Here is a 22,246-nt window from a genome sequence, read left to right as displayed (position 1 = left end):
ATATATGCGTCCATGTTGTCAACATCATACATGTGGCATTAGTGCACCTTTGTCCATAATTGTATTGAATGGAATAATAAGCTTCGCTCCTACGAGATGGGTGGGTTTTTGTTACGTTACGCACAAAGCTAGATGGCTATGTTAGCCTGTATGGATGCTAGCGGTTAACGTTGTATAGCCAGCAACTTTGGCATAGAGGTTCGGTAAGCTAACCACGACAGCGTTGTCGCCCACAATACAACCTGCATGATGTTTGAAATGGAGACACGCATCGTTTCTTTCCCCTAGAATCCTGGACATTATTTTCATTTATGGCTCACTCCCCTCAGCACCCGCTCTCCACCAGCAGCTTCGCCGCCACACACACAAGCACGGCCAAACGCGACACTTTTTCACCGGAGGTTAGATAAACACTTAGAAATAACACTCTGGAGTGCCTTCTATTCCTATATCTAGATATGTGTGCCAGTACTTCTTCTGAACTAACGACATGATCCCTGTAACTAGATCGAGAGAAAACGTTGACGTTCACCTGTGCTATTCACTGACAGTAAAAAGTAAAGTCATTGTATCAGCTGCTGCTTGCTAAATAAAGGAGATAAATGAAGGAGACTTCCCCACAATCTTGACATTCCTCATTTGCCCTCTCACTTTGTCAGGTTGGTAATTATTCGGCTGCTGGCCTTTCTCTCCCTTCTCTCCCAGTCAGTCACCGTAGTTCTAGTGCCAGGCTGAGACTTAACTCCCTTGAGGACGTCATCGCCGAATTGACTCCATACCCGCGAATACCAAAATGACCAAAAACTAACTTTTAAAACTATTTGGAGACATTTTTAAAAATGATATACATATCTTAAGTGCTTTTTGTACCCAATAATCAACAGTGGTGGTTAACTTGCAACATGGGCTTTAAAACAGGTAGCCTCGTGGTGCATTCATTAGTTATGTAAAATACCCTTTTCCCATCTTGTGGTTGTTTCGTCGTTCACAATTTACCAGTGAAATAAGTTATTGTTATAAGTGTGTATTTATTACTTATTATTAATCTTTAATTTTTACCATATGGCCTTAGCTTAGTTGATGTTCGGGCATCTGGTAAGGATGCTCCTGGGCACCTCCCTAGGGAGGCCTCGGGATCCGTCAGTCGGAGCTGGTTAATGTGGCTTGGAAAGAGTTTTGGGGTCCCTGCTGGAGCTGCTCCCCCCGAGATCTTTAATGTTGCCGACTGTTGTTTAGTACCCTTCTTTTTAGCTTTATTAAATATCGTTCAGGCACCGTTTAGGCACCAGCACAATTTTAAAATATTGCTTTAGCCCCGGTATCTGAAAAATCCAAACGATACCCAGCGCTAAGCGCGAATCAGCCGCTACGTTGTCATGAGTGAATCTTTAGCAGACGAGCGAGTGAAGTCTCTCCTCGAGGTCAGGGTAAAGAAATCCACAAGCCCAAAAAGCCATTCTTTCACTTCTAAATAACATACATGTTCTGCATTAGCCTAGCTAGGCCTACTGTAGTTTGGTGTTTAAATGTATATTTAAAATGCCATTAGGTCAGCAGCAGCATCCAAAACACTGCAAGCTTGCCTCAGCTTGCCTATAGATCAATAGTGATTCAGTGGCTCACACAACCCGGATCAGTTATGAGTGACTCAGAATAACCCGAATCCTTAAAAGGAACCGAGTTTGCCAGGCCTCCTTGAGGCTAGATTATTTGCGTCTGTTTGTCCACATTTTTAACTGGTGGTCTAGTTGCATTGTGTGTACTGTAGGTGCCATGTTCTGACAAGGGTAATAATGTATGGAATAAGATGATTTATCTGGGTGTGCTGCATCAATTTTATTATCATTTAAAAAAAAAAAACTATCCATTGTTAGTCTGACAATGTTATGGAGGTGCAATGGCAGCAGTAGGCGGTGTTGCAGCCTCTAGTCCATGTAGAAGGCTAATGTATATATGATGAGCAATACATTCTCTTATGTAATGTTAGTTAGCCTTGAATAAGCTGCAGCCCTGAGCTGTTGGCTACGGTAAACGAACTCTCCCACAAAGACGTGCATGTGCACATCTGCATATAGCCAATGAACTCTCTCTCTGAAATTATCTGTGATTGGCCAAATTTAATGTGATTGCTAGATTTACTTAGGCCTTAAAACAAAGCCAAGAGAGAATGCAGGAGTCTAGTTTTATGATACCACTTTACAATATACCTTTACAATCAATATGCTTAAAGTTATTATTTGTTTTTTTTTTGGGGCCAGTTTCGCCAAAAATAAAGTACCTACTCAGCTTCAGAGTCGTTCCAAAGAACAATTTGTTTGCAAACGGAGCATCACAACTCTTGAGCTCTAACCCAGAGCTGAATGTTTGGTGTCTCACAGGGTGTGCTTGACACTGTGAAACTATGACTGCATTGTCTGACTACTTTATAACCCATGGAAAATGTTCAGAGTATGTCAAGACTGTATGGCTGCAGCCTGGACAGTGGAGCACCAAGAATATGCCTTGCTACGGTAACACAAATGCATAGTGGAACTAAGTTCAATGGAAAACGAGATGGCACCAAAGTCAGTCTCCATGAACTCTTATAAATGTTAGTTGTTAGTGTTATACAGTAGTTGTTAGGTGCTCTGGCCTTGAATTATTTCATAGTCTCAATTATAGGCATCCATTGATTTAAATTTGCACATAAAAAGAGTACCAGGCTGCACATAATTAATGCATCCATATTGCCTACATGCTGCATAGAAATTATGACAAGGGGTTATAGGATCATCTGGGGTGTTTTTGCTACCCTATGGTGGAGACAGGACTCAACTGACTGACTGTCTGAGACATGAAATACGTAGTTGAGTCCGTAGGCCTTTTTGTTAAACCAGCCATTTTGTTTTGTCACAGTAGGGACAGCCCAAAGTGTTACAGGTTTGTAATCATTAAATATTTTAACAGGAATGATTACTCGATCTGTTCAAGTGTAAGTAAGTGTAACTAAAGCAAGATGCTTCATGTGCATCGGAGAGTCTCTTGGGAGTCTATAGCCACCCTAGGTGCACAGAGAAGAACATCTGGGATATCACTGGCAAAGTTAAAAAACAAATAAAGGTTGTTTTCCTCACATGCAGATACAGAACTGACTTACAAACCGTTTCTACCGTATGTACCATGTTCTTTTACTGAAGTGTCAGTAATGTTACTTATCTATTGAGACAAATCTGCCTGACAGTCAATTTCCATGTGTAGAGAGAGTCAGTAGATTAGTATGCCTACTTCACTTTCTGTAAGGATTTGGACGCGTACTAATCCCATATGCATGACTGAACTTCAAATATAAAATTACTTTGTTGGTGCCAATCGCTTAGGTTTCAGTTCTTTTCACTCTGCTCTTGGTCACTTTATTAGTTAAAAATTCTTATATCTTCCTCTATTCATGTGTGGCAGCTGAGAACTGAACAAAAAATATCCACATGACTAAAGTTATTTGGGATCACTGCCTGAGGTTTCTGCAGCCCTGTGCTCTGTAGCATTACATATTGATGTTTGATTTATTGAGCGTTGAAAATGAAGGTCAACATGGCAGATTTGATTGGATCTGGTGAAATAAGACATTGTTATAAGGTGTAATTATTACATTATTATTAAATCTTTAATTTTTACCATATGGCCTTAGCTTAGTTGAGGTATGTCGGCATCTGGTAAGGATGCGTCCTGATTGGATCTACAAAATAGCTTGATCTGTTCCCTCAGTTAATGTAAATAAAGTCTTGCATTTAAAATTTTACTTAACAAGGGGACACATACTTAAGTATCAAAAGGACACATGAAAAATGTGTCTAATTTCTGATGCTTTAACCTGGTTGAAAAATGTTTCAGTATATGCAGTATCAAATTAATGTAATAACGCTAAACAGTATACAGTAGGGTTGGTACCTTTCACTTCTGAACCAAAACTAGTCCTGATACTTGAAATTCTGTTCCTGTTACCCAACACTTACTTTTTCTCTGTATCTTCCTTATGTAATTACAAAACAAATTCAGTTGTAAAACAAATTCCAAACCTATTTATTAAAGCATTATGTTATTTTATTAGAATATTTTACACTATAGAAATTAAACAAAAATAAAATAAAATCCCTCCCTCCTCCCAAACCCGTCCCTATAACCTATTAAATTGAATACTTATTAATTTCTTACTTACTATCTTTTATTCTCACGTTATTATACTTTCTGGCCTGTTTTTATTTTCATCATGACTGTTTTTTAAATGCTCTGTATGTTTCATGTGAAGCACTTTGAATTGCCTGTTGCTGAAAGGTGCTGTAGAAAGAACGTTGCCTTGCTTTACAAGCTCTTTCTATCAGTCACCCAGCAGGGCATAGAACCACCGTTGTGTCAACGCACTGCAACTGCTTTTGCCTCGCCATTTATATCTATTGTAGTAAAGTGTCTGCGTGGACTTAAAACTACTTTATCAGCATTGGCGTGACTTCAACAAACTGCAGAGGTGACGTAGTTTGCTCCGTCCGCACCACTGCGAGCGTGTCGGACTCTGCTCTTTGTCAATATCATAACTGTAATATGAATTGACAATGCATCCAGTTCTGCACAGTGCTGCAAATGCGAAGTGCCTTAAACCCGCATTCAATCTGGATTCCAGCAGGAGGAGACCGTGTGGTTGCGTGAGGAGTTGGTTTCTGCTGAAGTCTGTGAGAAATTATCCCACTTCTCACTGTATTGATTCAATACCTCAGTAAACATTTTTATAACGCAGAGTGTAAGCTTCTTGTCTAAAATTGTCACATCTGCAACCAGGATGCCTGTGCCTGTAACGGCAACCTCGACAACTATCATAGCATATTTCCACAAACCAATGGTGACGTCACACATGTGCAATAAACAGTCTATGGTCAATAGCAGAGGACAGATTTCCTCCAAAATTGGCGCCGTTTAGTTTTACGAGAGAGAGAGAGAGAGAAAAGAGAGGGAGAAGAGAGAGAGACGACAACTGGTCTCAAAAAACCATAGGAGCCTTACGTTTTAATTTTTAAATACCGTATACTGCAGTATAATAGGGACAGTTGTACTCTGCTTCTTTTTTTTCTTTTTCTAAACGACGTCTCACAGCAGTGTTAATTATTTTCCCACTTGCAAACTGGTTAACTTCTTAGAAATACATAGACACTGTCAAGACAAAAGTTTACCAGCAATTTTAATAGCGTTCTTGTCAAACATTGACACTTGTGTTTGTCATCATCATGTTGTGGCTTTTCTTCCGTCAGTGTTGAGAGACAGATACACTACTTCCTGTTTCATAATGGCATAACACACTGAGCTGGTATTTAAAAAGAAAAGCTACACGTTAAACATGGGATGGTGTCTCTTTCTAGGAGTGAAGAATGGATGATGAAGAGCATGTAATGGTTTTATTAGGCTATGATCAGGTGACTGAGAGAGAGAGACCCTGGAGCACTTGCTGACCCATCTCTAATGATTCTGCTCATTTTGGCCCATGATTGCTGTTAGAGATTCCAATTTGAAAGCATGTGCTGAACCTGAGCTGGGTAATAGGCCTTAATTGCCATGAGTTATCATCTAGACTCATGTAATTGAGCCCGCCGTCTTAAGGGGCAGCAAATCTGACAAATTGATTTAATACCAAAGTGATTCTCCATTCCTAATGTTACTCGGGCTTCTTCACTCATGGGCTACCGGCACTGATTCGTTGTGTTTTGATTACTAACCAGCCTGAAACCTTTCTCTCAGTCCGCCCACTTGAGAAGCTTAACAACAGACACATGCACACATATCGACAGACACATGCACAAACACAGCCTAAAGCAGCAAAGCCCATAATCTCTACAGGACTCCCTAAGTTATCATGAAATTTCTCAATGCCCGTATGTGTGTATGATGGTATGATTGAGGAGTGTGTCTCACTCTTACCAACAGGTTTTGCCAGTTGTGTTTGGTACTATATGCCTGGCTGCATGTTTGAACTGTCACATTGGGACGTAAGACGGTTCACATCATGTTTAAAAAAAACAAAAAAAAAACTTTCTTTGCAGTTTCAGTATTGAAACGTAAACTATTGTTTGTTTTATGCCATCTGTGCAAATAATCTATCCTCGAGTACAAACTCGACGGTCAAAGATTTTTCCTAATACAAGATTAGCATGTATCTTCTTTTTTGGGATTAGTGTGTTTCCAGTGTTTTTTCTCTTTTTTCCTTTGTAGAAAATCCCATCTGACACTGGCAAACCATTATCCTACCATTTAAAAAACAAATTAATTTATGTGTGAGCTATAGCTGCATATATCCAAACTAATCTTTTGGTGGTTCAAACTAACTACTGTGCAGTCTTTATTTTATCTATGAGAAGCATGTGAGAAGAGTCAGAAGCTGAAATTCTTGTAGAATGAGTTGGGTATCTTTTGTCAGAGTTCTTTTTTGTTGTTTGTTGTCTTTTTATCTTCTGGTTTGGTTGAAGCAGAGGTTATGCTACTGTAATGAGAACAATTCTCCCCACTTTTTTCACAGTGTATCCAAAGTAAATGTTCCAGCATCCTGAATAAGGCTGCATGATATTAGGAAATATCTAATTGAGATTATTTTGGCTGATATTGCGATTTTGATATGATTCAGGATATGGAGGGGATGATCATTTTTGTGTAATTATTCTCATTTTCATTGACAAATATTTCCAAAAAAATTGAAGTTTTAATTTTTTGCAAGTATCTGTACCAAACAACGAATGTTTTCGTTAGTCTGTAGGATACCATTTATGTGCCGGGATGTCTCTGCTTGCACCACAATACTTTAATGTAGAATATTTTGCCTGTAACAAATATTGCACCCCCCTGCATTTGGATATTGCACTAGTTCAAATTGTGATTTTGAATAAATTGTGATAATTGTGCAGCCCTAAACCTTAACATGACCTACTTGCTGTATGTTCACTGACTGTGTTTTGCTCCTTTACTGCATCAGGGCCGCAATGGCCATCAGAGCGGATTGACTCTTACCAGCAAAGAGAAGGTCTCATCAAAGCGGAAGGTCGGCATCCTGATCGGGTCCTTGTGGCTCTTCTCATCCTTGCGGCCATTGCAGCGTCTCATTTGGTTGTTTTCTGTGAGTATATAGAAAGCTTTCCTCTCTATATCATCCACGGTAGAGATTTGACGTACAGGACTATGATTTTTTTTTGTTTAATGTATGGGTAAGTTAAAGATGAACGAAAATCCAAAGATGTTGGACTTTTTTACATAATCAAGGTTTTTCTTAATAAAATTAATGAGAAATTGTGAATATTTAATTTTTAAAATCAGTTAATGCCAAGACAGGCAAACATCAGAAACTGCATCACTCCCACTTGCTGGAACACATCACTTTGAGTTAAGAGTGGCTTGTTTGGACTTTGTAATTTCCTATTAGTGTTGGCTCTATTTGACAGCTCTGACTTTCTCCTTAAATAATGCAATGGAGAAAAATGTCTGGCACAGCTTCCCTGTCATTTCACATACCGGGTCTGATAAAAGGCCTCTGAAGTCTCCATAACAACCTCTTGAGTCAACTGGCTGTTTTAATTGCTCTGAGGCCAAACTGTGTGTCGCTGATATGAGATCACCTGCCAACTTTAAAATGGTGATTTAGGGTCTGTAACCCTGTATAGTCTCCCATTTAATCAGAAGCAGCTGTCTTATATCTTTTGTTATCAAACATACCTCTCATCTGCCTCCTCCAATTAAAGATGCTGATTCAGAAGCCACTTCAAGTAAGCAGCTCAGCCCATCGACACGGGTTCTCAGTGGGCTATACATTTGGTGTGGTGTCCCGTATGAACGAGCTGGAGAATACTAATGGAAAAGAATTCGAGGATTTGGCAGTCACCTGAAGCAATTGTGAGTTTGACACCCAAGAAGAGTGACTTTCCTATTTTTGTTCCCTTTCTATCATCTACAGTGTTTATTGTTAATTATTTTGAGCAGTGTTATACTCAGTTCCATTCTCTAATTGAGGATTAGTTGTTTGGCATTGGAAATGCTTTTTAAAACCCCCTACCATTGCACAGAAACAGCTGAAGGCACAGTTACGTGGGTGGAATATGCGCTGTACATCCTCTTTGTAATTCCCTCCACAGCATCTCCTATTATTGGAGGCAGTGGAGATGTTTGTAGCGCTACTTAGGAGCATGTTGATAGCAAAAAAAGAGAGAACTCGCTCAAATGTCATTCTCGGGGAAAAAAAGCTCTGAAGCCGAGGGTGTTGATGAGGTTAGGTAGAGCTGGAGTTTAGATGACTAGATGATGGGGGGGGAGCTTCATGGTGTGCTAGGTTTGGCACTTTGATGCAATAACAAAAAGGACCACTTTAGAGGAATATCTTCAGATCTAGGTTACTGTTACATTGATTGAACAACTTATGGAACTATAGTTTTAAGTAAACTGGCTGGCTAAGGCACCTTTGATATTGAGGCAACATGTTTAACCAACGTCACTTTACACCACCTGCCTTTGGAGTCCTTAAATCTGTATGTTATCTGTGTGTCTTAAATTGTTTTAATAAATCCAAGTGGGTTCATATTTAATGTTGCTGACTTTAACTTTAGAAATGGCCATTTTGAAATTGGTGTTAATGTTTTATGATAACGGAACTCTTTGTCCCAGGAACATCCCTTTTGCTGCTTTCTCTCCATGTCACTTTGGGCTTTTATTACCAATGACATCTGCTCATCCTTCTGAAGCTTGTTCTTTTCCCTTTTTTTCCACAACAAGCACTTGAGGTTTAGATAATGCCTTACATGCATAAATATGTTGGTGACCTGCATTTAAGCCCACAAAGTATGACTACAGCCTTGTCTGACACAGTTTGCAGCTCACTGCTGCTAACGGACAAACCAGTTAATTGAGAATCCCATTGTTGTGTGCTTTTATGGAAATCGGTTTTAGTTAACATGCTAATTTGTACTTTTGTCTTTTAGGCAGACAAGCAGAAATCTTGTACATGTTCTTTTCAGTAGCTTTCTTCTCAAAATACATCTTCTCTAAACAGCTTAAGGAAAACTACAAGAAAGATCCACTCCTGAAAAGTACTACACTATCTCGAGATCACTGCATTCAGGTACTGTGAAATCTTGACTCCTCTATTTTTTGTTCCTTTATACTGCTGAACATATAGTGAAAACTTAATGTAAAAAAAATAACTTTACACTAATCTTGTATGAAGGTAAAGCTTTGTTGCATGACTGTCTGTAGGCATTTGAAGTCTCAGTCATTTAAAGTTTTAAATTGTTTCTGTTTCTTGGATCAACCTAAAGCAATTGGGGTTTTTCCACTGCACAGTACCTACTTGATTCACCTCGACTCTACTCACCTTTTGGTTTTCCATTACGATAAAGTCCTGCTGATACCTTGCTACCAGGTACTTTTTTAGTACTACTACCTCAGTCGAGGTTCAATCAAGCTGAGGCGATACCAAAGTGACATAAAACAATCCTGCAGGCTACTGATTGGTCAGAAAGAATCGTCACTATTCACTGCGTCATCTTGCTAGCGACAATGGGGGGGGGGGGGGGTGTCCTGAAGGGCTGTACTAATCTGTAATGGAAAAAGGAGGATGGTCAGCTGCGGCGCGAGTCGAGCAAGTACCATTAATGGAAAAATTCCAAATGTTAGATGCTGTCTTGTGACCACACACCAGTTATGTGTGTACATTGCACTGTAGTGGATGTGAAGTGCTGTACTAACAGTTGCACTAGATCCCGACAGCTCACAGAGCATTCAGCTAGTGCTTTGACTTTTGTGATTCACATAATCAACACACCCATATTCCACTAATTTTTGCTTTTTCAGTAACAAGTGTTTTATGCTCTCACTTCCAACCCTCCATCAATTTCTCTCTCAACTCTGCTGCTTACAACCAGTGAGGGTATGTTGGCCTTCTATTGGACCCAATTTGATATTCCAGTCGAAGACCTGGAGATTGTGCCGCAGTTCTCGGAGATGCGGGTGTTGAAGTACTGAGAATGGCATTAAGGGGCAGCGCAGCCTGGGGAACCACGTGCTTGTCAAGATCACTGATGTCACCTGCCTCATGTAGGTACCACCAGGGCCAGGTGGGAGGGAGGAGGGGTCACACCAAGGGGCAACATGGGCTACAACTGGTCCTCAGATTATGACATTTAACAATCAGCAAAGATAAAGCTCTCTGAATACAAATCTACTGTGAATGAGTTAATTGTCATTTCTATTAGCATTGGTATTTTCCATTCTATTTTCATTGGTATGCTTTCTGTTTGTATTATAGAGCTCACTCTGAGTTGTGGCTGATAAGATGATTACAGATAAGAAAGACCTCTCTGCTTGTGCTGCATCTAGATGTGCATTGTATACCTTTTTGGATCCTCTAATGATATAATCTGGGCTCTGCCTGGCTTGAGACAGTACATTTTTCTTCCTTCCTTCCTCTCACCATTTACATTGCATTTGTCCACTCCTGCTTCTTGCCAGCTCTGGCCCTGTGACTCAGTGGTTTTTGGTCTTCTTTAAAAGGATTTCCTGTGGTTATGATTGGATGTTGCTGTCCCATATAGTTAGACAAGATGTATGGGTTTACTGCTGGAGGGCATTGTGAGATTGAGCAGAAGGAGCTAACACACCATCACCCGGTTCTCTTAACCGCAGAAAATGTGCAACCCAATATTTTAGAGCTCATGCATCAAATCCTATCAACCACCCAACATTAGCGACCCATTCTTACCTTTCCTCATGTTTGACTGCTTCTTCTCTCTGTCTCCAGTAACAGATCCTCGCATGTGTGAGGAACCCCAGAGACGGTGAGTACGCATGTCCCGTTTCAATCACTCGCAGTTGTAATTTTCCAGCTGGCTTAGATGCTCAGCCCCCTGGCCTGAGTCTGTAACGATGCTGGCCTGCCTCTACTGTACATGTGCTGCTCTAGTCAGCAGATTGAGGAACCCTGTATCAGTGCCGAGCGAGTCAGTCCGCTAGCACTATTTTCTTTTTATTATCTTTTATTGTTTTATGTTGTAGGGGGTTAATTGTGGCTCCTTGAGTGCAAAACAAATTCCCCTTGGGACAATAAAGGTTTCAATCATTCATGCAAAACACTTTTTCTTGACACTGTCCTGCTGATTTATACTTGAGATGATTAACTAGCATTACATTGCATTAGCAAGTAGCTGTACTATCTGGACATGAACTGTCTTACATACTGTACTCTATGACATAAAGGATGGCTAGAACTTGTGATAAAGTGTTCAACTGTGTAATTTGTAGTGCAAAAGCTCATTGCTATGGCATAATTAAAAAAAATGATTGCATGAAAAACATAAAAACTATTTCAGAATCTTTGGATAATAAAAAAAAACACATTCCAATGCAAAACTGAAAAAAACTTTCTGTTAATGTTTTTTAAAGAAACAAGTTAGTTTAATATGTGCAGGATACAAAACCACAATGACAACACGTATTATTCCCAATATCTCTTATTTCCGTATGACTGTTTCTACTACCGTCTGGAGGCTGAAGAAACGGAAAAAATGTTTTGTCACCAGGGTCCCACGCTACCCCCACCAAGTCCCGTTGTCAGTGGACAATCGAGCTGCAGCAGGACAGCGTCATATTTGTCGCTTTCCCTTTTCCACATTGAGGATGACTGCAATCATGACTTTGGTCTCCATCATGACTCTTTGGAGTCCAGATGACTCTCAGGCCATCACAACTGTAGTCGGAGGTCTTTTTAAAAGAAACTGTAGTTCATGGTACAAGGTCATCTTGGCTTTTAAAAAGTAAAATCTCCTCTGGATCAGTTTAATTATACTATTTTACTCGAAGAACTATGCCATGCAGTATTCCTTGCACTGCGCGATATTAGTAAAAAAGGCCATATGCGTGGAATATCACTAACGATATATCTTCAGTATTCTTCTAAATTACAACAAATTTCTTGTTGAATTTAAAACAAATAAAGAAAATCCTTTATTTATTTTATTGAACAATTTGAACATTGATTGAACATAAAGGGCACCACTTAAAAAGAATGAGTTACATTTTAAATTGCAGTTTTTCTATACTATATTTTCTTTCACTAACAAACATCTTGTAGTGTCTTTTGCTATATGTTGCAGCCTTGTCCGCTTATATAATTATATATATCTTCCTCTAGTGGATATTGCGTGATAAAAAAAAAAAGATTGTGCATGAACCGTATGAGGACCATTTCCATTGCGGCATGCTTCCCTCACCCTTCCCCCCATGAGATGAAGAAAAACCAGTAAATTGACATGAGTAAAAGATTTTTTTTTATTTTGTGCTTCCCACAGTACATCAATTGTGAGACAAATCATATTCTATCATTTGTTGCCTAAACCTTGTTAGCCGGTTTTGAATAGGGCTCAACCAGCATTTGCTCTTTATTTAGCCTTGACGATCAGAGTGGAAATCTAGTTGGCATGATTCCGCAGGACGCCTCTAGGAATCACTTGACTGAATGTTGCAGAGGGATTTAGGAGTAAAAGCTCTTTTGATGTGGGGTGAAACACATGTTTCACCTGCATTCCTTTCACTGGATTTGCTGATTACAACTTTTATTTTTTATTTATTTTCTTGGCCCTGAAGCCTTTACCACGGCATGTCTCATTTTATGTTAACTTTTGAGACCTCAGTGAGATTGAGTTGGCTCAAAAAGACCTCTGCTTTCAATCTGTTAGAGGTTGCCAACCTGATATCCTATGCCACCTCTGTGTGTAATTGCACTTTGTCTATGGGGAGGCTATGATTCATGAAAGTAAAGGCTCTCCTGCATTCAACAATCATTTGTAGCTGCAGAGCAATTTCCAACTCAGAAACTACTTGCCCAACAAATATGCCTTACCAAGTGATGCATAACATTGTTTATAACTATTGAGCAATCAACTTTATGCTCTAAGGTTGCATGGTGTTTTAATGAGAGCCATAATATAAACTGTATAAATGCTTACTTCTACCAGAAAAAAAAAAAAGTAGAATGTATTGCTGCTCTTGCAATGTCATTCACGACCTCCACTGCATCTGGCCGTGGCACGCAGCAATGCTGAAACTTTTTTGCTTTAGTCCATAATGTTTTGATTTTGAATACTAAGCATTTCTATCTAGTGGCGGCAGCCAGTCTCTCCTTATGCATCTCTTACTCTACCCATCGCTACTTAACTATTGATTTCCTTTCAAATATCTTTTTTCTGTTAAGCATTTTAAAACTTGTTTTGCCAATTGATGTTTTTGTGTGCTTCTGACTAAAAGTATTACAGCTCTATAATTGTTCCACATTCTTAAAAAGAGCAAAACTCCAGTCATACATGCATCAGTCGATCAGCTGACGCTTTTCGGTTGTGTTTACTAGAATTTTGTGGAAATACACCTCTTTCTGATTCTGTATTGTACCTGGTTGTGTGTACGCATTTTGGCTTGAGCTACTCACCCTTCTCTCACAGAAAGTGTGGGCAGAGGGGCCCACCCGCTCCACACCTCTGGCAGTGTGTCACTCGGCAACATCATGCTGATTAATTTGATAACTGACTCGGATTCCATGAGGTCTGGATTCTCAGGCCGGTGTATAGGCACCAAACTCAGGTCGCAACGGGTAATTACAGACATTCTTCAGCACTTACGCATGCAGCTGCATTCTGTACTTTATCTACAACTCAATTTCTAACTACAATTTTGTTTAGTTCTGTTAATATTAAACCCCTTTGTGTATGCTCCACATGTAAATATATGTACTTTGTTTTCCAAGTTCAGTTTTAGAGCCTGTGGTGGCATCCTTTCTGAAAATCAAGGTACTCTTTACCCTCTCCACTTTACCCCGAGCTCTATCGCTCCTACAGTGACAGCGCCATGGACCACAGAGGTTTGCAACTCACTCTCTCCTTACGCCTGGGTCTCCCTCCTCTACACTGAACCCCTCCTTCCTCCATCCTGCCCTACCTCACTCCTCCTCCTCCTCGCTCCTCCTCCCCTTATCCTGCCGTAGGTGATGCTGAAACAGCACTATAGAAGCCAAGCTGTTCCAGTACTCTTGTCTCAATCTCATACTGTCCGACTGCTGTTTGCTTTGCCTGCAGGCTCTGGCCTAAGCCGCAGTGTGTGTGTGGGTGTGGTTGTGTGTGTGGTGTGTGTGTGTGTGTGTGTGTTGTGGTGTGTGTGTGTGTGTGTGTTGTGTGGTGTGTGTGTGTGTTGTGTGTGTGTGTGTGTGTGGTTGTGTGTGTGTGTGTGTTTGTGTGTGTGTGGTGTGTGTGTGTGTGTGTGGTGTGTATGTTGTGTGTTTTGTGTGTTTTTGTGTGTGTGTGTGTGTTTGTGTGTGTGTGTGTGTGTGTGTGTGTGTGCTGTGTGTGGTTGTTGTGTGTTTGTGTGGTGTTGTGTGTGTGTGTTGTTTTTGTGTGGCGTGGTGGGTGTGTGTGTGTGTGGTCGTGTGTGCGTTGGTGCGTCGGTGGTGTGGTGTGACGTGTGTGATGTCGCGTGGCGTACGTTGGGCGCGTGTACATACACCCATTGCCCCTGGTTTGTTGCTCAAACTTTTTTTTCTGCCTTGCCCTTTACTGTGAATAGAGATATGTCTTTGTGTGTATGGGAGGAGGGACAAATACTGCCAAATAGGTTGTTAGTACCAGCAGCTTTTCCTCTGTGGCTGTAGGGTGGCTCCTGCTGGGATATCAAGGTGGCGGAGTGAAGTCACCATGTTCCGCATTAAGAACCCGGGGTGGACACGGTGCTCTGATTGTCACAAGACATGTGTAAGGTTATGGACAAGCAAGTAAGACTTAAACATTTAAATGACGGCTCTAAATGGTTCTCCTATATGAACATCTGTAGAAAATCATCCGTCCAGTTCCAGAATCAACTTGCTTGTTATTCTCTTGACTGTTCTGTTCTCGGTCCCGGTCTTTAGACATTGTTGTAGTATATGGTGCCCTTTTACTCTTATTTAGCTTACTTTAGTGAGTACCTAATGGTCATCATAGCCCACGTATTAATTACAAAAAGTTAAATCCAAGTTTTAAATAAACCTGATGTTCCGTTAAACATTGATCTTGTGTCCCTATGTATGTGGGCGAAATTTTCCTGCTTTTGGCTCTGACGGTGCAGTCCACCGCAAACGACCCTCTGGTTTGAGCTTCCAGGCTCGCCGATGACCTCTTACACTGACAAAGGCTTTCAGTGGGCCGAGTAGCCGGCGCTCGATGCTGGCGAAACGCGTGAGTGTGTAAAGATTCTTGTCTCCCACCTACACTTGGGGTGCAAGGGATGGGTGAATTATCGTTATCAACGTGACACTGACACTATCGTAGCTATGCATTAGAAAGACATGTAGGCGAGATAGGTAACCATGTAGTCTGAGAGGCTACGAGACAGTAGCTGACTGACAGTCAAAGGAGCTGTTTAGTTCATGAGATGGCTTAGAAACCTGATGCAGGCATTGAATTGGAAACCTGGAATGGCGCTAGCGCTAATCGCGCAGAGTAGCTTGTTTATTGGGTCCATTTTATGGTGCCACTGTCAGTCAAGGAGCACTCCACGCCTGGACCTGTAGAAATAAGCGCCCTCCCTTTTTATGGTTTTTTGTTTTTTCCCGCCCCCCCATTTTTTTTTGTTTTGTTTTTTTTTTGAAAAAGCTGTGAAATGGAAATTTTTTTTTTTCCCTAATTCTCTCTGATCAACGGGACACAGCATTGCAACATGAATTGTATATTTGCGAACCTACACTGTCACTTCCGTTCTCTCGCAAGGTCATTGGTCATACATCGTCTTTCCTCTCAACAAATCGCTTTTCGGCACGGGGGGGGCTCCCCCTGGCATTCCCTCTTTTCTTGTTTTTGTGGGCAGCTTGCACCTGGCAACAAGTTTGCTGCGCCTCTAGCATCTGGCATCGTCAAAGAATCTGAAGTGTGTGCTGTAACACTGGCGGTGATATGAGCACGAGATGAGTGCGGTGATTCCCGCCTTCGACCGCTAATCACAACTTTTTCTGTCTTTCTTCGCTCCTAATCTCCTTATTTCTAATGCCCTGTTTTCTAAAATATCCCCCTGCTCAGCCCCTAAAGGTATGTCCAAACATTACGCAGGTCATACTGGCGAGGAAGACGTCATTAGGTCATTGACATTTTCCACGGTGCTGATTATATTATTATATATCTTATATATATATATTTATATATACTAATATATATATATCATATATATATTTATGATATATAGGGTATATTGTTATATAAACTGCATTGGAACATCGCAATCCGCGTACTTAATTTAAAATGTGAGCTGTAAAGGTAGTCCCTTTTCAAACTTGTACAATGTTGACAGTTTGTCTAAGCTAAGGCTAACTGGCTGGCTGCCTGTATCTACAAACATGAGAGGTTATCTATCTTCTCATTGAAATTCTTGGCGAGAATAAAAGAACGTGTGTGGACTATTTCTTTACGGCGCTAGCTATTACCTTTTATTTGCAAATTATCTTTAGGCCTACTGGTGTAAGGTATATTCCTGTAATTTGTGTTTGTTAACATGCCCCGTTTTTCTCAATCCTCCTTGTAGGGTCATCTTCGCTTTGGTTGCCCTAATACTTTGCATTTGGCTATTACCTTGCAGAGTGGGAAGAAGGATGCAGTTTGGGCTTTGACAATGGCCTGGTGTTTCAAAACCAAACTGTGGTGTGCGATCAGCGTCATGATGCGAGGAGACGGAGCGATGATAAAAGTTGCAGTACGTATTTCTAAAAGGGCATCAAGGCCTATCTATTTTCTATGCTAATTGTGTTTAACATTAAAGGCACACGCACTTCTGCTAATGCTCTGGTCCCGGACTCGCCTGGGCTGTGTGCAGTCTTTAGTTTATCGTATGGGTTTGTTTGATGCCGTTTGAAGCTCAATTTGCTACATTACATCCTCCAGACGTTTAATCATGTGTAATGCACACTAAGGAATGAATGGAGACTGAGTCTATACGTACATCGCACTCGTGGCTTCAAGCCGCTAATGTCCTCACTGAAACATTATGGGATGTTTTGTGCTTTTATTCTAGTTTTCTATCTTTATGTTTATAATGATGTTCCTCTTCATCTATGTTTTAATTGGCGGGGCTCTAGGCTTTGTGATGATAGGCAGAGCTGCGGCTGTGGTAACGGGGTTTGTATGCCCGCATGGAGTTGTGTTGTGCTCAAGAAACAGGATCTGTGAAGATGAGAAGCGACGAGGCCGTGGCTTGTGAAGATGCGGTAAGTGGTAGCACTCTATTGTTTGCACAGCCGTCACCCACATTTAAAAAAGTGCTGGCAGCCAGAGTGATTTTAAGTTATAACCATTACGAACGATTAGGTGATTAAGCGCTTTGGGTCAGTACAAACTTTAGAATTTACAAAAAACCCTGCTGTGCAGTGAAGACTTGCATTCTTAATTCATTAAAGATTTTTCATACTATTTCTCTTTTAGCTCCTTCCTTATTTCCTTAAACACACACACACACAGGCACACACACACACACACACACATCACACAGCACACACACAGAGCTGCTGCTTGCATTTCCCTTTTAATTTTCATTTGTGAATAAAGGGGCTATTAACGCTAAACCCATCAATGCCCCCAGTCAATGGCATCTTGCTCCTTATCATTCTCGTAGGCATCTGTGCTTCATGCCTCACTTGATTGCATAGTATTACTATGACTTAGGCTCAATGCTTCGAGTTAAACGGCTTGGTTGAAATACGCTATGTGTTTTTGATTTGGGTACCTGTCGCCACCTCACTGAGCGTTGGGCTCCTGCTTCTGCCTACTACAGCTTCAATGTGGAACACAACTCAATGTGTCACCAAGTGAATAGGGGCCGAATTTGACCACAGTGTCAGCGACTGCTCTGAATAACTCTGACGATGCCAGCTGCGGTAAGAAATGTTTTAATGCTCTTCTGCTTTCCACCTTGCAAAATGTAGGGTCATTTTTTTGATTTTTATTTTTTTACATTTGACAACAGCTGAAAGTTGGATCTAATCTCTTCGTGTCATTGAAAAGCAACTCGATTATATAGAGCATGGGTTGAGCTGCGGCATTGGGCTTTCTGTTAAAAGAGCTCGGCAGGCCTTGACTGCATTTATTTTATTTCATTTGTCTTTGAAAGCAAGCGCTTTTTCATCTTCTGAAGATTTTGTTTTTTTTGCCATCGCTATGTAAGCCAGCAGGTGTGTCTGTGTTTTTTCAGTTTTTTATCAGTCTAATATGCACGTGTGTCCTATTAGGATTCCAATAGAGTTGTAGTAGGATTCACAGTGCAAAGGCCTTCATCCTGATAGTGCCTTCGTCAGTCAACTTAATCTCATTTTCAGATTTTTCCCTCTGTCACAAATGCCCAGTCTCACCTAGTATTTTTGGGGCACTCACCGTTCAACGGCCCTCCTCCTCTAATTATATTCTGCTGTTAAATGTCTAGGCTTGTGGTCACCAGGGCCCTATAAGTCTGAATGCGATGCGGGCAATCGTAGGAGGGGCTATAACGCGTGAGTTGGGGGAGTGCCCTGGCAGGTCAGCTTCACTTCCTGACCATGGAGCTATGTTTGCGGGGGCCTCCATCATATCTAAGAAGTGGTATGCCGTTTCGCTTCCGCACTTGCTTTGTCATCTCATCAGTAACGCAGCAGTGAGTTTCGTCAAAGCAGTTGTTCCTCAGGTGATTTGGCCCTAGCAGAGAGGTGTCTGCAAAAGCACTTTTGATTGATTACTAGTCTCATGTATGCAATATTCTCCGAGCATATTCTGGGCAGGAAAAAAAGGGCACATGCGGAGGCCATTTATATACAACTTGGCAAAGTCTGAAAATTCGGCCCCTGCTGATGGGGCAGTTAATTTGAAGATTACGCTTGAAGGTGGGCTAAACTTACATTTCACTATGAAATCAATTCGAGCTGTATTTCTCCGAGTGCCCAGTTTGCGGGGGGGGGGGGGGGGGGGGGGGGGGGGGGGGGGGGGGAGAGGGGAGGGGGGGGTGTAGGTGACCCTAACTCATGGGGCTTTATCGACCTGAGCCACCGTTGTTGTTTTTGAGGATGTGTTAATTTTTCAAGATTCACATTTTATAGTTGCTATACAAAAATTATCTTGAATTTGCTAAGGCGATATTTTTCCAGATATAGCTTTATATTGGAAAGCCACAACCAATGGGTTATTCATATATGTCTTTCTTATCACAATAAGTAGTTATATTTGCATATGGTTGTAGGCAGGGTGTGGTAGACAATTGATAATGAACATTGAATGAAAAAAAAAATCCGGGGAGTACAATAATCTAACCAAATACCTTTTGTTGCTTATAATTAGTTGGGCAATATGATGAGAAAATCAATAGTGCACAAGGCTTTTGACAGGCCACTACATCAGTGTCCATATTGGCCACGATATTGTAGGGTTTGACTATTGGTGGCTTTTCACGACAAATGTAGGCTAAAATGATGATTTTAGTATATAATTTCACCAAAAATGGATATAATACGAAAAAGTGGTAAGGCAAATGCCATACGACAATGTGGTAAATTCATAGATACGTACATTGCACTTTATCTGTAATGCAACCTGTAAAACACAGGAAAAGACGAATGTCTTTAGTGTGGCCTATCATGATATCACAATTTAAAACATTATCTAGTGCTCATATATTGATGTTGATATATTCTTGAATATTGGGCTAGACCTACTTTAATGGATTGCTTATATGTTGGTGTATAGGTGTTATCAATTATTGTTCAAGCACGAAACTGTAACTCACTCATAGCAGTAGCATAATGTTGCAGGACTGTTTTGGGCTTGTATTGCATTGCACCCATGATTATCTTGTTAGGTATAGGTTCGACGCCAAAAAAATTCCAGATCCTGGCTCGCCACGTGTAGGTGCCGAAACGATAACTCTTTGCCCCCAACGATGCTACCACGGAACACTTAGTTGCTCTTCCACTGGGCAAACCAAGCAGTGGGGCATGCAGACCGTACAAGCATGATGGAGTGCAGTCTCCTGATAGTAGGGAGATCAATCCCCCCCCGCTAAACTACAATCAGTATGACGCTTGACTATGACATTGCACTGCTGGAACTTTCAGGGACCCGGCTGGAATTCATCCAACACATTCAACAACCTCATCTGCCTACCCTTCTTCCTCGGCCTACAACTTCGCCTGGCAGGGGCATGTCGCTGGCTGGGTGCAGCGCGGCGGGGCTCGCTCCGAGAAGGAAGGTATCTGGCAGAAGATTTGGTGTATTCTGGGTAGAACTGTTGTAATTTGTTGTTTTTTTCGCTGTAAGCTGATATATTAATTTGAATATTTATACTGTTTATTCCTCAATTATGGGTGACCCCCATCTACAGTTGTGTTTTTCTTTTTTGCATATCCAAGCCTCGCAATCAAGATTAAGTACATTCCTACTCCTCCCCCATTCCTTCTCACAATAATGGCTATTCACTCTGTCGCTTCTTCTCATTCCCTGGCCTGCTTCCTTCGTCCTTCCCTTTCATCTCTTTGGCTCCTTTCATGGCCTTTAGCTCTTGCGCTTTCTTTAAATGCCCTCCATTTCTTTATCTTTCCATCGTGACATACTTCTCTTCCGCTCACCCTCCCTCTCATCTTTTTTCTAATCTGCTGTATATCGCATAAGCCTTCTTTCTTCAATCCATATATCTAGCAAGACAGACGTCGGCCTCTCCTGGATGGCCTCTATAACCGCTTCATATATCTAAACTAATTGCCAGCCGCTTAACAGCCTTTGATTTAGTGGCGAACGCTAAGAGGTTCATGTGACCGCGCTCTCTTGTCCTGCTCGTTGCAGGTTCAAAGTCAAGCTGGGCTGCAGTAAAGCATCGGTGAAAATCCTCAACGCCCCTGTGTGCTGAGTGGTCCACAGGGGAGGGCCCAACTCACTCGCAGGTATGCTCTGGGCAGTGGATTCTTGGCTGGAGGAGTTGATTGCTTGCTCGAGGTAGCGACCTAGGGTCACCATGTTATTCGAAAACAGTATAAAGGGGGACTAAATGGCTGATAAAGATAATTCAGAATAACTTAGGAGCCATTGCTCTCAACATCAAAACCAGGTCTAATAATCATAATCACTCTCACTTCAGCGGCCTGTCACTCAGTGGAGTACTTCTTCCGGAGGTCCCCTGTATGTTCGAGGATTAGTGGTAGTGGTTCGCAGGCCGGCATTCGTCAAGCTTGGGTGATGGGCTGCGCGGCCCGCGTCTGAACATCCGTGGTGTGCTACTGCACCCAGCTTCAGGCGTTATCCGAAGCTAGTAGACTGATCAGTGAATGAGGACCGGTATTTGATCATGTCGGTAGGAACTAGAGAGGGTGGAGAATGTGGTCGCACATCATAGTGCTACAGGTAATGGAGAGCAGGAACATTTGTGGGGGTAGGATTTTGGAAAGTCTCTCTTCCGAATGTATTAATTAGCAGGCAGACTGAGGATATTGCTGGGGCAGTCGGACCCAACTAACCACATGAGTGACTTAAAAAAGCCTTTATTTGGTTGCCTTATCCCCCATTTGACTCATGCTCTCGTCTCTGGCTCTCGTCACCACCCACACAACCCACACAGCACACGACACACATCACCACCCACCACCCAGTCCATCTTACCAACTCATTTTTGTATAGATTAACGCCTCATTTGTCGTTGGGGGTTCAAATTTGACCCGTTTTCAGTCAGTTATTTTAATTTTTCTTGGGGCACAAAATGGGCCGTAGAAAAGAAAAAAAAAAAACTCTAAAAAAGTCAACAATAAAAATATCGAGCAAGAAAACTTACGCCTTGTAAAACATCAAAAAGTCAGTCCCCAACATTAAAAAAATGACAAAAAATGTTTGGGGGGGGTCATGGTCCAGAGGACTCTAACACAAGCGTTAGTAATAGTATAAGGGCAGAAATCAAGGCACAATGTCTTTACGACACTAGCCATCAATATGTCTTATATTTCACTGGTGAATAAACCTTGAGTGCAAATGATGACATATGTCAAATTCTGGGAATTAGTTGTCGTCGAAGGTAACTTTTAATCGGACATTTTTCCACATTTGAAAGTTACAAGTAGCGTAGTGGGCTTTTAGAGCAGGCAACACCAAAGGCAGTCGTAATATTTACCTAGCAGGCTAGGCTAACGCTGTTGTGATTACGTCTGGCGGCGTAGCGTTAGCTAGCTCTAAACTTGTGAAAAGCTGAACAACATCCC

At 41.4% G+C, this 22,246-nt stretch overlaps 1 protein-coding gene and 1 long non-coding RNA gene across 4 annotated transcripts in view; both read right to left on the bottom strand.

Moving 5' to 3' along the window:
- Nucleotides 1–4,387, bottom strand: part of LOC116691084 (uncharacterized) — a 6,928-nt gene extending 2,541 nt beyond the window's left edge. The window contains exon 1 of the long non-coding RNA XR_004332422.1: nt 4,377–4,387. This is a non-coding gene — a long non-coding RNA (uncharacterized LOC116691084). The remainder of the gene's footprint in view (nt 1–4,376) is intronic.
- st14 (ST14 transmembrane serine protease matriptase) overlaps nt 1–22,246 on the bottom strand; it is a 48,091-nt gene that overhangs the window by 21,472 nt on the left and 4,373 nt on the right. The gene's annotated exons all lie outside the window — the stretch shown is intronic.

This window comes from Etheostoma spectabile, chromosome 6, assembly GCF_008692095.1.
Source record: "Etheostoma spectabile isolate EspeVRDwgs_2016 chromosome 6, UIUC_Espe_1.0, whole genome shotgun sequence".
Lineage (NCBI taxonomy): Eukaryota > Metazoa > Chordata > Actinopteri > Perciformes > Percidae > Etheostoma > Etheostoma spectabile.
Note: the sequence above shows the minus strand (reverse complement) of the source record. Positions and strands in the feature narration are given on the sequence as shown.